General features: G+C 45.7%; 1 long non-coding RNA gene across 1 annotated transcript; it reads right to left on the bottom strand.

Moving 5' to 3' along the window:
- Nucleotides 1–3,527: 3,527 nt before the first annotated feature.
- On the bottom strand, nt 3,528–5,531 carry LOC120683678. Its single transcript, XR_005678878.1, has 5 exons — nt 5,389–5,531; nt 5,220–5,253; nt 4,937–5,146; nt 4,000–4,113; nt 3,528–3,889 (listed from the first exon to the last, which is right to left on the bottom strand). It is a non-coding gene; the product is annotated as an uncharacterized LOC120683678 (long non-coding RNA).
- Between the last annotated feature and the right edge of the window lie 8,417 nt (nt 5,532–13,948).

The raw sequence follows: 13,948 nt of genomic DNA, 5'->3' as shown, positions 1-13,948 counted from the left end.
TTATCGGTCCTATAAGCTTAGCAATTATTCGAACTCAGGTCTAATGTTCAGTACATTGGTTCCTAGGATCAGGCATCTAGGGTTTCAATTCAAATCCTAAGAACTGTAAATGCACAAGTAAGTAATAACAGTAAATGGTAATAATTTGAAATATAGGTTATGTCCGGGGCTTGCCTTCTCGGTAGTCACTAACTATTTCAGCCCTGGGCTCTTCCGAACTTTGGTCCGGGGCTTCAGTTAGTACAGCAGTGTTCACTTGAGCTTCAAAATAACCTCCTTCGGAATCCGGGATTAGCTCGTATGCCCCGTCTGATAGAGCAGACGTATCTATATGTGATGCAAGAGATGAAATTATATACACGCTCACGATGTGGTGAAGCTAAGCAAACAAAAAATTAAAACACACATGGGCAATCGTTTATAGAGTAATAACTCAACATATTTAACTACACAAGGCATCATGATCAACAGCACAAGAAAGCTATACTAACTTCCTAAACAAGTGGGAGTAGTTTCCTATAGCAATTAAATCATGGTTTGTTAATAAATCAACAACTCAGAACACAAAAAGTAATAAATTTAGCAAAAATTACACTAAACATAATTTGAACAGAGTAAGCTATCCTGTAAATTTCATGCCAAAACATGTATCCACTTATTCAGAACAATTCATTCATTCAGACAACACCTAGAAAAAGATTGAATTACACAGGTTAAACCAGAGTAAAATAGAAGCTCCAAATTTAACAGTAGGTCGACACAGGGATGAGTTAGCTACTTTAAATTTTTCATGATTTTATATACAAATAATTAATTCTGAGAAAATAAACAAAACAGACATCAACTTAACAAGATTCATTTTTAGCTCCTGTTATAACCATGAATTGGGTCTCAAACTTCATGTACAAGCTAAACCATTCAAACAGAACACTCATAAATATTTTCATGATTTAACATCAACATAAACTATTTATCATAATTAAAGTCTACTAAACAAAGATTAAATCAAAGAAATAGCTACACATGAGATCTGACCACAAAATTTTTATAGCAACACTAGTGTCACATGAACAAACCACCATAAAAATTTCACTACAAGACATGACTTCAATCATCAGTTAAGAAAAAGATAAAACAACTAGTCTTTATATACCTAGTGACACAAATTAATTTGCACAGCAAAAACTTTCAACAAACATCCACCATATTTTGATTCTACTGCGTAGAGATTTACACAAGGATTCCAGAACAACTAGATTTGCTAATTTACGAATTTTCTACGAATTTCTATTGAATTTCAAAGTTCACTGCAAAACATAGCAAAAAGGTCCTTGCTGCTACTATTCATTTGAGTCACGAGCTATTCAAATAACCCCCCCCCTCGGGTTTTCGTTTCTTCTCAACCCGAGGTCCCTGGCCGGTGGTCAGAGAGGGGGCGCGGCGTTGACCGGCCAAATCCCAGCGAGGGGGTCACCGGTGGCGAGGGGAAAGAGGAGTGGGAGCTTCACCGGGTCAAGGCGCACCTCTGGGTGGTCTTGGGGTGCGGGGAGGGGCTCGGAGGCGGCAACTCGACGGAGCAGGGCAGCGGCGGCAGAGGTTCAACGATGGCTAGGTTGCTCCGGTGAGGGAAAGAGGGGCAATCCGGGTAGGAGAGCTTCGCGGGCCCACGGTGGAGCTCGCTAGGGGGTCAAAGCGGGCGGAGGAGGGCTACAGTGGCGGCTCCGCGGCGAGCTTCGAGCTTGTCGGAGCTCGGGTGGGCGGCGGAGCTGTTCTAGGGTGTCTGGGCGAGGAGCTAGCGAAAGAGTGAGTGAAATGAATTGTGGAGTGTCCACTGGTGCTGAGGCACGCGCGAGTTGGAGGCCTGGGGCTCTGCAGCGAGCTCGCCACCGTGGCGGCGAGGTGGCGGCCGCGCGGGCGGTTCTGGGCGGCGTGGCAAGGGGAGAGAGCGCCAGCGCGAGGCAACGGGCGGTGAAGGAGGTTGGGAGCGACGCGTGGGTGCCAGCGCGAAGCAGGAGGTGGCCGGCTGGCCCTCCATGGCGGGCGGCGGCACTGCACAGCGGCGGCAGGCGGCGCTGAAAAACAGAGAAGGCAGGCAGGCTGGAGGGAGGGGAAAAGGGACCTAAATGCAATTTCCAAAAATTCCAGGGACTCAACTGTAAACCAGTGATAACTTTAAAAATAGGGCTCAAATGAAAAAGTGCCCAACATGAAAGTTTTTCAATTTTTCAAGATCTACAACTTTGATGTTGTGCAAAAAAATTATTTGATCAAAGATTCAAGAGCTATTTTTGAAAACATAGGAGGGATTTTGAATTCCAAGGTATTTTGTCTTTTTCAATGCAAATTCACTTTAAACTTAGGCTGAAATGAAAGTTTTCCTGCCATGCAATGATTGCACTACAATTTGCAAAAACACCCTCCACAAAAGCTATAATTCCACAACCTATTCAAATATAACTATAAAAAGGACCTTGCATAAAATCATAATTACACATATAACCTTTATATTTACAAAAAGATCCTTTTTCAAGCAAATCAAGCACATGATGCATAAAATAGATACACAACTACTATGCTGACACCTAGGGTGTCACATCGCGCACCATATATGGTGGATAGGTGGTAGGAGGGGATCGGGAGTCGTCCGACCCACACACCTCTTTCTTTCTCCTTCAATGTAAACGTACCTCCCTTGGACTATAGAGGGGAGGATGTGTACCCCGTGGAGGGGGACCGATCCATTTTTCTTTACACACAACTCACGCGCACGTACGCACACGCTCACTCGCAACCCAGAGACCTGGGACCCTCGCTCCCTTTCTCGCCCGTTTGTAATTCCTACTGCAAACTTGAGTGCAAGAGCACGAGAGCTCGGACTGGACGTAGGGACATTCCGCCCGAACCAGTATAAATCTTGTGTCTCATTCTTGCATTACCATCCGATCCTGTGACGCGCATACAAGTTTACTAGCCGGTGATTTCGGAACACCGACAGTTGGCGCGCCAGGTAGGGGCCTTCACTACAAAAAATTTGGTGATCCATGACAATTGAATTTCGTCACAGATCACCGAAAAACCATCATAAAACAGTATCTATGATGATCTCAAATAACGTCATGTATTGAGCGTCACAGATCACACCTCGTGACGTTCCTTAAAAATTCGTCACGAATTGCTTGATCCATGACGTTTTGAATCCGTCATAAAATAGTCCTGGACCCCCGAAGCCCAACCCAAGCCCAACCCAAACCCATTTTTTATGACGAAAATTAACGTCACAGATTCAATTGCCATGTCACAAATTAATAACACGGAGAATGACGTGGCTGATGACATGGCGATGATGTGGATGGCAATGATGATGTCATGGTTGCTGACATGGCAATGATAGGTGACGTGGATGGTGATATCAGCAGCACAGCCCACAGCCCATTTGTGGATGGGCCCATATAACAATTCAGCCCACCAATTTTCATATAGCCCATAAATGAAATTAATAGTTCTAGCCCATAAACCACAACAAAAAATACCAGACCAAAATATATGACCATAATATTCCATATTCCATCCAGAATAACATCAAAATAAGGGATCACATACAGTTTTTCCAACCAGTAGCACTAGCAGCGCAACATTCAAGGATCAGAAACAATAAAAAGGCTTAGGACAAAAGACAACAAAAAGGAGCGGAAACAACCAAAGGTACATGAAGCTACAACAGCAAAGTTTTGTTCCTGCAAAAGGTTGAAGTTCCACCAGAAGCTAACATGCCACCTTGTTGCTTAGCTTTGACTTAGCAAAAGCATGTGTTTTGTTTCCAACTTAGCTTGCTGACTTCAATCACAGTTATTTCTGCAGGTGTTTCTATTTCAAGCTTGTCACAAAATACCTACAAAACAGAGACATATGCATATCAATACTATTGGTTTGCTCTTAAGAGGTTGGCTCAGTTTCAGAGAAAGTAGCTACAGCATATGGTATAAAAGTTGGATAAACTACCTGATGAGTAAGAGCCTAGGCCATGGCTCGCTCGCGTTTAGCTGCAGCTTCCTGCCACTTTAAAAGTTTTGTTTGGATATCTTCCACAGAACCAATACTATCACACCAGCCATTCTGTAATTTAATACAACGCTAAAAGTTCAGAAACAAACTAAATTGTTGCACGAAAAAACTAAAAGCTCACAAACTAAATTGTTGCACGACCATGTCAGTTATTTTCTAACAAGAGCACGATATGTTTCTATAGGAAAATATGGTAATCTGTAATCAAATCATGTGCCAGCCTAACCAGCCCTTTTAAAATGGCTTGAAGCCTAACCAGCCCTTTGGTTTCAATCATCAAGTGAGAATGCAATAGATCAATGCACCACTATGTTTCTTTTAGAACCATAATATCATGCAATAGACATTCAGAGCTGAACATATGCATGAAGCAAACAGATCCCACATTTATTTATGAGCCGAGTTATTAAATTTCCAAGGAGCATGCATCCTTAAATTAGATAGCAAGATTTATTCTTTTACCAATGTGCACTTATTGTATAAACAGGAAAATCATGGGTTAGATTAAATGGTAAAAACCATTATTGTTACTCTTCTCCTTATTCACACTGAAATGTGATGCTCTGCAAGTCAGATAAAAGAATACAAAGAGTCAGCTTCTAGGGAACAGAGAGCAGTGCAAAAGCTAAATGTACTGTTAAATTGCAACAAGCTACCAGCACAAATGAGTCTAGGTAGTGTGCGCGACTAATTACTGGTATTTTTTACTAATGGAATAATGTACAAACTATTGGTAATATCATTTATATCCTAGGTACGCATTTCAACAAACAGTTGATGCATAGATGTGCTATGGAAAACAGAGCACCTGGACCATGAATCCAATAACAATAAGGGAGAAGGAGGATAGATGGATCCAATGACATAATCTTACCTTCGCTCTCCTATAGGCCAGCAGGTGAACAGTAGTACTACAACCAGCAAATGAAATGTGACCTGCTATATATACACACACAATTACTGGTATATCTATACACAGTTAGAGCTCAATTCAACCAAGAATCACACATGATAGAGCATTATAATCGAGAAAGGAAAAAGAACACCAGCTGCCTCTCCACATCCCAGCAGATCCACTCGATTCCTTCATAGATCAAAGGAGAAAGTGAGGAATTAGATGCTGAAAAGGAAGAAATCAAGAGGGGTACAGAAATTACTTGCTTTTGCACCACGAGATCCACGAAATTGAGGCTGCAAATCAAAAAGATGAGAAAGAGGAAGGGGATTAGGGTCTGCACGAAATCGACAGAAAGAGGAGAGGATTGCCAGGAGAGGGGACGAGAGGATTGCCACAGCCCCATAAGCATGTGCGCTCGATGGCCCCACCTGGAGTGGTGGTAACACATCTCAGCACCGCCTGGGTGGATCACCGTGGCGAAGCAGTGCTTGCTGCAGGGGTCCAGGAACACCCGGCGCACCGAGTGGTCGCCGAAGCGGCCGCTCCTGAGGTCGAGATCTGCAGGAGTGAAGGAAACAGTGTGGGCAGGTGAGCCATGGATCTGGGGCCGCACGCCCCTTGGCCGCATTCTTCAGGCCCCATCACTGGTCCACGGTGGCCGGATCTGGGCGTGGGGAGGGGGGAGTCGAAGGAGCAGGGAGCGTGCCGAGTCGGAGAGGAAGAAGCGCCGCCTGCCCTCGATTCTGTGCTCCGCGAGTGGTGGATGCGAGGGGCGGCGGTATTTGAGGAGGGATGCGAGGGAGAGAGGGAAGGGGATTGGAGGCTGGCCTAGGGTTTGCTGGCGTATTTATACATCTACAGATCGATTCGAGTCATTGGATCGGAGATGGACGTTCGGGATAAGTTGGGTTCAGATGGAAAACAGGCCTAGGTAGTGTTTCGGCCCATTTCACAATTTTCTTTTTCTTTTCCTATTTTATTGCACCAATGTGAAGTAACATATAAAAATAATTATCTTATGTACACTAATATATTTTCTAAATATAATAGACTACATATAATTCGTATTGTAGAAGTTTTAATAATTTTCAAACTCATTTACTATTTTCAATGGTTTAAATGAATTTCTGCATGTTTATTGAAAGTAATTACAATTTGAACTTTGTGTACCCCCAAAAAGATACAAAAATTGTAGAAAAATTATATTTAGGCTCATATGTTCCATTGCGGCCCCTGTCTCGGAGATGGATGAAAAATTCAATTGTCTTCTACGGATAATTCGAACTTCTTTCTCCAAATTACCATATAATAATTACAATAATATCCAAATCTAGTAAAAAATTCTATAAATTGATATGACAACATATTTTTGGTTTATAAGCTTTCCATAAAAAACTTAAATAGTTTGCATAAAGTGAGACAATACATTGTTCACAAAATGGAATATTTCTTACATAGTTTCTTGTAATTGAAGTCAAACTTTGAGATTTGAACACATCATAACACGATCAAATCCGTATACAGCTCAATTTTAGACACCACCTTATGTTGACCATAGCATTGACAAATACCAAGTTACATTAGCAATTGTTATGCAAAAACATGCTTTTCAGTGCTCTATTTTGTTGGAATAAAACATGTCATATGAAAATAATCAAGATGTAGCAATTAACATATAAACAAAAGCCACAAAATAAAATATTCTGATTTTTAGAAAAATTCAGAAAAAAGAACCTTCAGATTTGGAGTTGTTATGAGGGAGAAATACAGATTACAAAATTTAATTGCGGATTAAAAAGAAAAGGATGAATCACACATGTGGTCTTCAATGCAGGGCCACGTTTCAACAATAATATATAAATTAGTTTATTGCCCATGGAATCACAAACTAAGGTTCGGCGCACTGGTATGGCGCTCTGTTCCTGTCTTGGTGACCCGTGTTCGAATCCTCTATGCTACATTGCGCTTCTATTTTTGTTGGAATTAAAACATGGTGTGCCTCTGTATAAAACACATAATACCTTACATGGAAATACAAACAATGCTGTATCCCCTTGGCTGCGCCAGTTTTTTTTTTCTTTTAAAGCTAGCTCATTCGTAAGTCATATTTTTTATATTTTTGAGATTTGAGACTAGAAAAAGTAACGCCTAGCATACATGAATGAGGGCATAGCTCATTGGTAAGTCATCTTTTTATATATATCTTTGAGATTTGAGACTAGGTTTCGAATCTTATATGTAAAAATATTTTTGCTCTTTTTAAATAACTAATTAAGACCACACTGTGAAGTAATATTTTTGCTCTATGTATACTAGAATGCATAATGCGCTTGTCAACCACTTGCGACCTACCAGCCCAGTGGTAAAGCTTCAATGTTTCCTTCCGTGAGGGTGTGTGTTCGAAGCTTAATTATGGGCAGTTTTTTTTTCTCAATTTTTCAGTTTTTTTTAGTTTCACTCAGCCATGTGGTATGTAGAAATTTTTATTATAACAAGCCTTGGCATACATGAATGAGGGCATAGCTCATTGGTAAGTCATCTTTTTATATATATCTTTGAGATTTGAGACTACGTTTCGAATCTTATATGTAAAAATATTTTTGCTCTTTTTAAATAACTATGACGATTTTTATGACATTAATGTTAAAACGTCATGCTTTGTGGGCTCAATTATGACGAATTTAATAAAACGTCATTAAGTTTTGGGCCAAGGGCCCATACCTTCAAATTCGTCATAAATTGTGTGCAATTGTGACGCTCCATTAAAATGTCATAAAATTTTCGTCATAGATCACCACATTTCTTGTAGTGCTTGCGCGTCACGATCCCTCATCAGGCTTCGGATGGCCAACCACGCCGAAGGATGGGCTCCGGGCGCGCTCGTGTGCTTTGGTAGCCTAGACTTCATCGTCACCATCGGTGGGGGCCTGGAGCGGATCCAGTCACCCACGTGCTTCGGTGACGACGACGTCATCGCCGACACGCTGCGGGGCCTGTGCCTCCACCGTCAGGAGCAGGGTGTCCCTGCGTTTTCGCCATGCAGCGGCTTCGACAGCGCGCGCCTGGAGTGTTAGCTCCGGGTGCTCTTGGGTCCACAGTCGACCCAGGACGACCTCCGCTGCACTGTCTACTCGCTGGCCAATGTGGCTGCACAGTTGGCTGGGGCGACCCCATCTCCCCGGGCGTCTTGGCGGATCACGCCGTGACAACATTTCTGTTGGGCATGGGGAACGCTGCTCAGCATGTGCGCCACCATATGGCGGCACATCACCGCACATCCCGACAGCAACAAGCTTGTCGGGATGGTGGAGTTCGTCTCCGATTCGGATGACAACCTCCTCGCAACGGATCCCTCAGTGGGGTCCGACTCGGACTCTAGTAGCGGGAGTCACCATCCCTCGCAGGAGTGTTTCATGGCGGGGACCCCTGACAGTTTCGTGGAAGACGTCAGGGACTCGCCTGGCCACTCCCGCGACCGCACTCCACACTTTGCCGCCCGCCTCTGCACCCGCACGGGGGAGCGGCGCCAGATGCCGCCCCTGCGTCCGCGCCGGCGTAGGGAAGCGGACGTTCCGTATAGCCACCGTCTGCCCCCGCATCAGCGCAGGGTGATGGGTGACAGGCGCTCCAGCTGCGGGCTCATCTCCTCGCTCGTCAGAAGGAGCTCGAAGAGGTGCAGCTCTAGCTGGAGCTGGAACGCGTGGCGCTCAAGCATGAGCTCAACCGCCGCGCCAACGAAGGGCACGCCCATGCTCATGCGGCCGAGGTCAACCGCAAGATAGCCGAGGATCGGCAGGGTTCCCCGGTTTTGGCCCGAGCGAGTCAGAACGTCGCTACGGTGGCAGCTCTGCTCGAGGTGCTCCCCGCGGCTATGACGCCAGAGGAGCAGCGTGCTCGCGAGAAGATGCGCAGGCATCTGCACCTCGCGGCCGATCATCAGGCAGAAAACTCTACGTCTCGGTGCCGCAACGCTCCGGCGCAGTGGGCCGCTCCTGTGGCGCCGGGAACAAGAAACGTCCCTGTCCAGCAGGCTCCGCGGGATGACTGCCGGCAACCTGGCCACCGCGAGCAGGGCAGGGCGCGTGGGTCACCCCCTCGGCAGGGCCACCATGACAGGGTGAATCCCACGATCTGTCCCATCACCATGACGGGGGGCGTGGGGCTGCCCCGGTCAAGCAGCGGATAGGGCAGGATCGTGACACTCGTCACACCATCAACGCCCGCCGCCGCGAGTACGACTACAATGACGAAGCAGGGTTGGTGGTGAAGACCTACCGTCCTCGCCGTGGCGGGCGTTACGACAGCGGCGAAGACCGGAGCATGAGCCCCGAGCCGCCGGGCCCGAGGGTGTTCACCATCGACATCCGCAGCTCGCGCGTGCCCGCGCGGTACCGACTGCCCACGAACATCACCAAGTATGGAGGGGAGACCGATCCCAAGCTCTGGCTCGAGGATTACCGCTTCGCTTGCTGTACTAGGGGCACTAAGAGTGACGGGTTCATTATCCGTAATGTCCTGGTGTACCTGGCCGACTCCACTCACACCTGGCTCGAGCACCTTCCGTCCAATAGGATCGCCTGTTGGGCGGACCTGAAAGAGATCTTCATGGGGAACTTTCAGGGCACATACGAGCGCCCTAGAAACCCGTGGGACCTCAAGAACTATCGGCAGAAGCCAGAAGAGTCCCTCCGGAAGTACATCTGATGCTTCTCCAAGGAGTGCAATGTTGTCCCCAACGTCGCCGACGCCGACATCATCGGGGCATTCCTATCTGGAACCACATGCAAATCCTTGGTGCACAAGTTGGGTCGTAAGGGCCCACGCACCACCAAGGAGCTCCTCGACATCGCCACCAACCACGCCTCCGGCGAGGAGGCAGTGGGCGTTATTTTCGATCGAGCCCAGGGTGGCGATGCGAAGCGGGACGACGCGGCTGACGAAGGCCCATCTGACCGCTCCGGCAAGAAAAATAAGAAGAACAAGAAAAAGGGAGGGGAAAACTTTGTGGCCGCTGCCGACTGCAAGGCCGGCAAGGCGCCAGCAGGAGACACCCCCGACTACTTTGAGAGGATGCTCGAGAAGCCCTACCCCAATCACCCGTATCGGGTGAGCCACCTCATGAAGGACTGCGGTCTGATGATGAAGTGGCTCGCGGGGAATCTGAAGAAGGGCGAGCCAAAGAAGAAGCCCGAGGCGGAGGCCGAGTGCGAGGGGGAGAAGGAAGAAGTCTTTCCCGACCATGATGTCCTCATGATCTTTGGAGGACCGGCCGCGTGCGAGTCACGGCGCAAACAAAAGATCACGCGCCGAAAGGTGTTCGCGGCCGAGCCCGCGACACCTGCGTTCCTCCGGTGGTCGGAGTCGCCGATCACCTTCGATCGGGCCGATCACCCGAGTAGTGTCCCTGTAACTGAAAACCGATTGAGAGCCAGACCAATTTAAATACCGAGTCACAGGAAGCTAATTAATTCCGGATCGATCCTTTTTGCGCCAAGCGAGGACGAAAGCGCAAGAGGATTAATTAGTAGGTGTGGTTTACTCAACTTGAAGAGTAGATCTTAGCCGTTATCCCGGGCCGGGTCGTTATAGTCCCCCAGCCAGGGAGGTGTCCCCTGGTGGTGGATGCCATCATCGGCAACAAGCGCCTGACAAAGGTGCTCATGGATGGAGGCAGCGACCTCAACATTCTCTACGTCGACACCCTTGACGCAATGGGGATCGATCGATCACGCCTCCGACCCTCGGGGGCTCCATTCCACAGCGTCGTGCCGGGAAAACAGGCGATACCACTTGGGCAGATCGACCTGCCCGTAATGTTTGGGGATCCTGTGGCAGAACCGCCCGAATTAATCCGGCTCAAGTGCGCTAACCATCACCATAAAGGTAATCCCGGCTAACACGCACTTCAAACGGAGTAATCCGACAGTCCAGTCGGGTAAAGTCCCGATAAAACCACCTGAGCTGCATTCGAAACCCAAAGCTTACATGCAACTAACACGAAGGTGAGTCCAAAGAGTACAACATTTCACAAATATATTACATTACCGAGTCTTAACTTAATTATTACAAACCAAGTTCGAAATCTCAGAAAGGTACTTGAAGTTCAAATTGAAAGGAGTTCAGAGTTTAATTGCAGCGGAAATAAAGAGAGTTCTAAACGACGATACAAAATGTCATGATGAAGCCCGTACATGACATCACTCGGCATTGTCAGCGTCGTCCGGAGTCAGATTCCACTCCACCGACCAATCAGTAGGTAAAGTACACGGCCAAGTCAAGCTAGCTATCTGATCTTCAAACGTATCACCTGAAAACAAAGTTGAGCCACAAGCAAGGCTGAGTATACTAATACTCAGCAAGGCATACCCGACTAAGGGTATACTTAGCCCTTAATCTAGACATGCAAGGCTTTTGGCTTAAGGGGTTTGTTTTGCCGAAAAGCAGTAAAGAGTAGATTCTTAGTTTCAGGTTTTAGCTTCCCAAATTCTAGTTCAATTAACCATTCTAGGTGAGCTTCTATCCAATAGCATACATGGTGGGAAACAATTATCTTTCATCATTCAAACATATTCATCATCCTCATTGTTCCACTTCTTACTCTATGTGGCAAAAGGGTTAAGCAGTCCCAATATCCGTGAGAGGCGGACGATTCGAATCCAATTTGTTAACCTGGCCAGGCAGACCTAAACACACGCATGGGAACAGAGTCACCCACGTAACAGTTCCCTTCAATTCCCGCTTCACGGAACAGGCCCACCGCCCTCAAGTACAGCAGTACGACGACTCTGTACTCGCCATTAGCTAGATGTGAACGAGTTCAAGACGGTGGGGAGTATGTTCCGGCCTCGGTTCAATCCAGTACTTCACTTACCGATTACCATATTCTCAGCATGTGGTTAGTATGTTCAAAAGTTTAACCACCACTACCACACAATGCGGCCTTATCCATTTTCACTAAACAGACAGGGTATCACAAGTACCACAACCCCGCCCGTGAACCTTATAGTTGCAGTATGGAGTAAACATCCAACTCCTATAATTCTCGCGAGTGACAGGAAATCACTCGACTTCTACCGAACCATTAGCATAGCCAACTAGCGACCGATACATGCTAGTATTCAAACATAGGTACCTAAGATTATGCAACTAGGGTTCCAAGCAATTCCTACAAACTTAGATGCACAAGTAGATATGAATATAAGCAGTTGCATAAATCTACAATAGATAGGACATGCTCCGGGGCTTGCCTTGCTAAGCAAAGTTAGCCTTGGGCTCTTCCGAACTTTGGTTCGGGTCTTCGACGGCTTCAGTTAGATTCACTTGAGCTTCACGCTGCTCACTCTCGGACTCGGGCACCAGCTCGTACGTACCGTCGGCGAGAGTAGTCGAATCTACACGAGATGCATATGCATGAGTTTACGTGATGATCTCAATTCATGATTTAATTCACTATAAAGTTGCAAACCAACACAACTACAGTTAAGTTGGAGATTATGTTGTCTTTATTAGACAATCGTTTATAGAGTACTATCTAACATGATTTTATTCATAAAAGGACTAGGAGTTTGTTGTCTTTCATTTCCTTGACATGTAGAAGTGGTATATAAATTTTTTTTTCTTAATTAACACTATACTAACCTGTAACGCCATAACTAGGGTTACATATACTTTATAGTACTGAAATTTTTATGCAAGGTACAAATCTGAGTAACATGCCAACTTTGAAATTTTTAGTTAATTTCATTGAGCATAATAATTATTAAAAAGACATTAAGCAGCTACTACTAGGAGCAAGATTCATTTATACAGAACAAACCACACAAGTAAAGATGCTACAATTTTTATTGAGGCTTCCTACTCTTATGTGGCGTCTACTGTTAATTTTTCAGATTTTATGGAGTTGTAAACAGAGCATGAAAAATAGAGAAACATATAGCTGTATGGATCAAAACTAATTTCCATAGACTGTTACACTAATTTCTAGAGGCTCAAACTTTATGAGAAGTATTTTGTACTCTATTAGAAGCTCTAGTAAAAATATGAGATTTTTCTATACAGAGAAACTATTTGTCTTTATTTAGTACATTTCTTCCTACCATAAATTATTTGGATCAGTTTGACTTAACTAAAAATTTCCAAACTTTTTCTGAGGAATACATGAATCACAAAAGAGCAACTGTAAAAGTTTCAGCTAATTAATATCATCAGAACAATTTGTATAAATAAAACTATTTATCCTAGGCATAAAGCAAGATTTAAATAAACTGACATCTAGGCATGTCAAAAGTCCACGAAACTTTTACACAAGGCTATGCATCTAACATTTAACACACTGACCAAAAATGGCCAACAGATCATGCATGTAACTTGAGATCTAATAAAAGCTATATTTTCTTTGTATAATAAATAAAATAAAAACTATTGAGCAAAAGAAAAAGTTCATGTAACAAAAGTTGTATATCTATTTGCAAAGATTCCAGAACAGTTGAGTTTGCATTTTTATGATTTTTATACGATTTTTAAACGAATTTACAATTTCGCTGTTTGAAACTGAAACTGAAAACCGAGATTTGCAAACAGGCCCTTGACTTTAGCGCAAAACCCCCTGGGAGATCTTTCCTTCTCGCAGAAATGCCCTTGGCCGGAATAGAGGTAACAGAGGAGGCGGCGGCGGCCGAAATCCGGCGAAGCTCGTCGCCGGCGGCGAGGGGGAAGTGGGGGAGGAGCTAGAGGACATCGAGTGCTACCCAAAGGTGGTCTTGGACGGCGTCGGGGGTGACAGGACGGAGCTCACCGCGGTAGCAGTAGGGCGGCGGCGGGAGTCAACGGTGGTGGCGGCGCTCCGGTGGGGGATGGGCGGCGTGGGAAGGTCGAGAAGCTTCAGGGAGAGGTGGGGGAGGGGGCTGTGCGCTCGGTTTGGGCTGCGGAGGGGTGGAGGGAGGAGCTCCACGGGAGAGGGCGGCGGTAGTTGCAGTGGGCGGCGGCAAT

This window comes from Panicum virgatum, chromosome 7N (assembly GCF_016808335.1).
Source record: "Panicum virgatum strain AP13 chromosome 7N, P.virgatum_v5, whole genome shotgun sequence".
NCBI classification, from domain to species: Eukaryota; Viridiplantae; Streptophyta; class Magnoliopsida; order Poales; family Poaceae; genus Panicum; species Panicum virgatum.
This window is presented reverse-complemented; position numbering and strand designations above follow the sequence as displayed.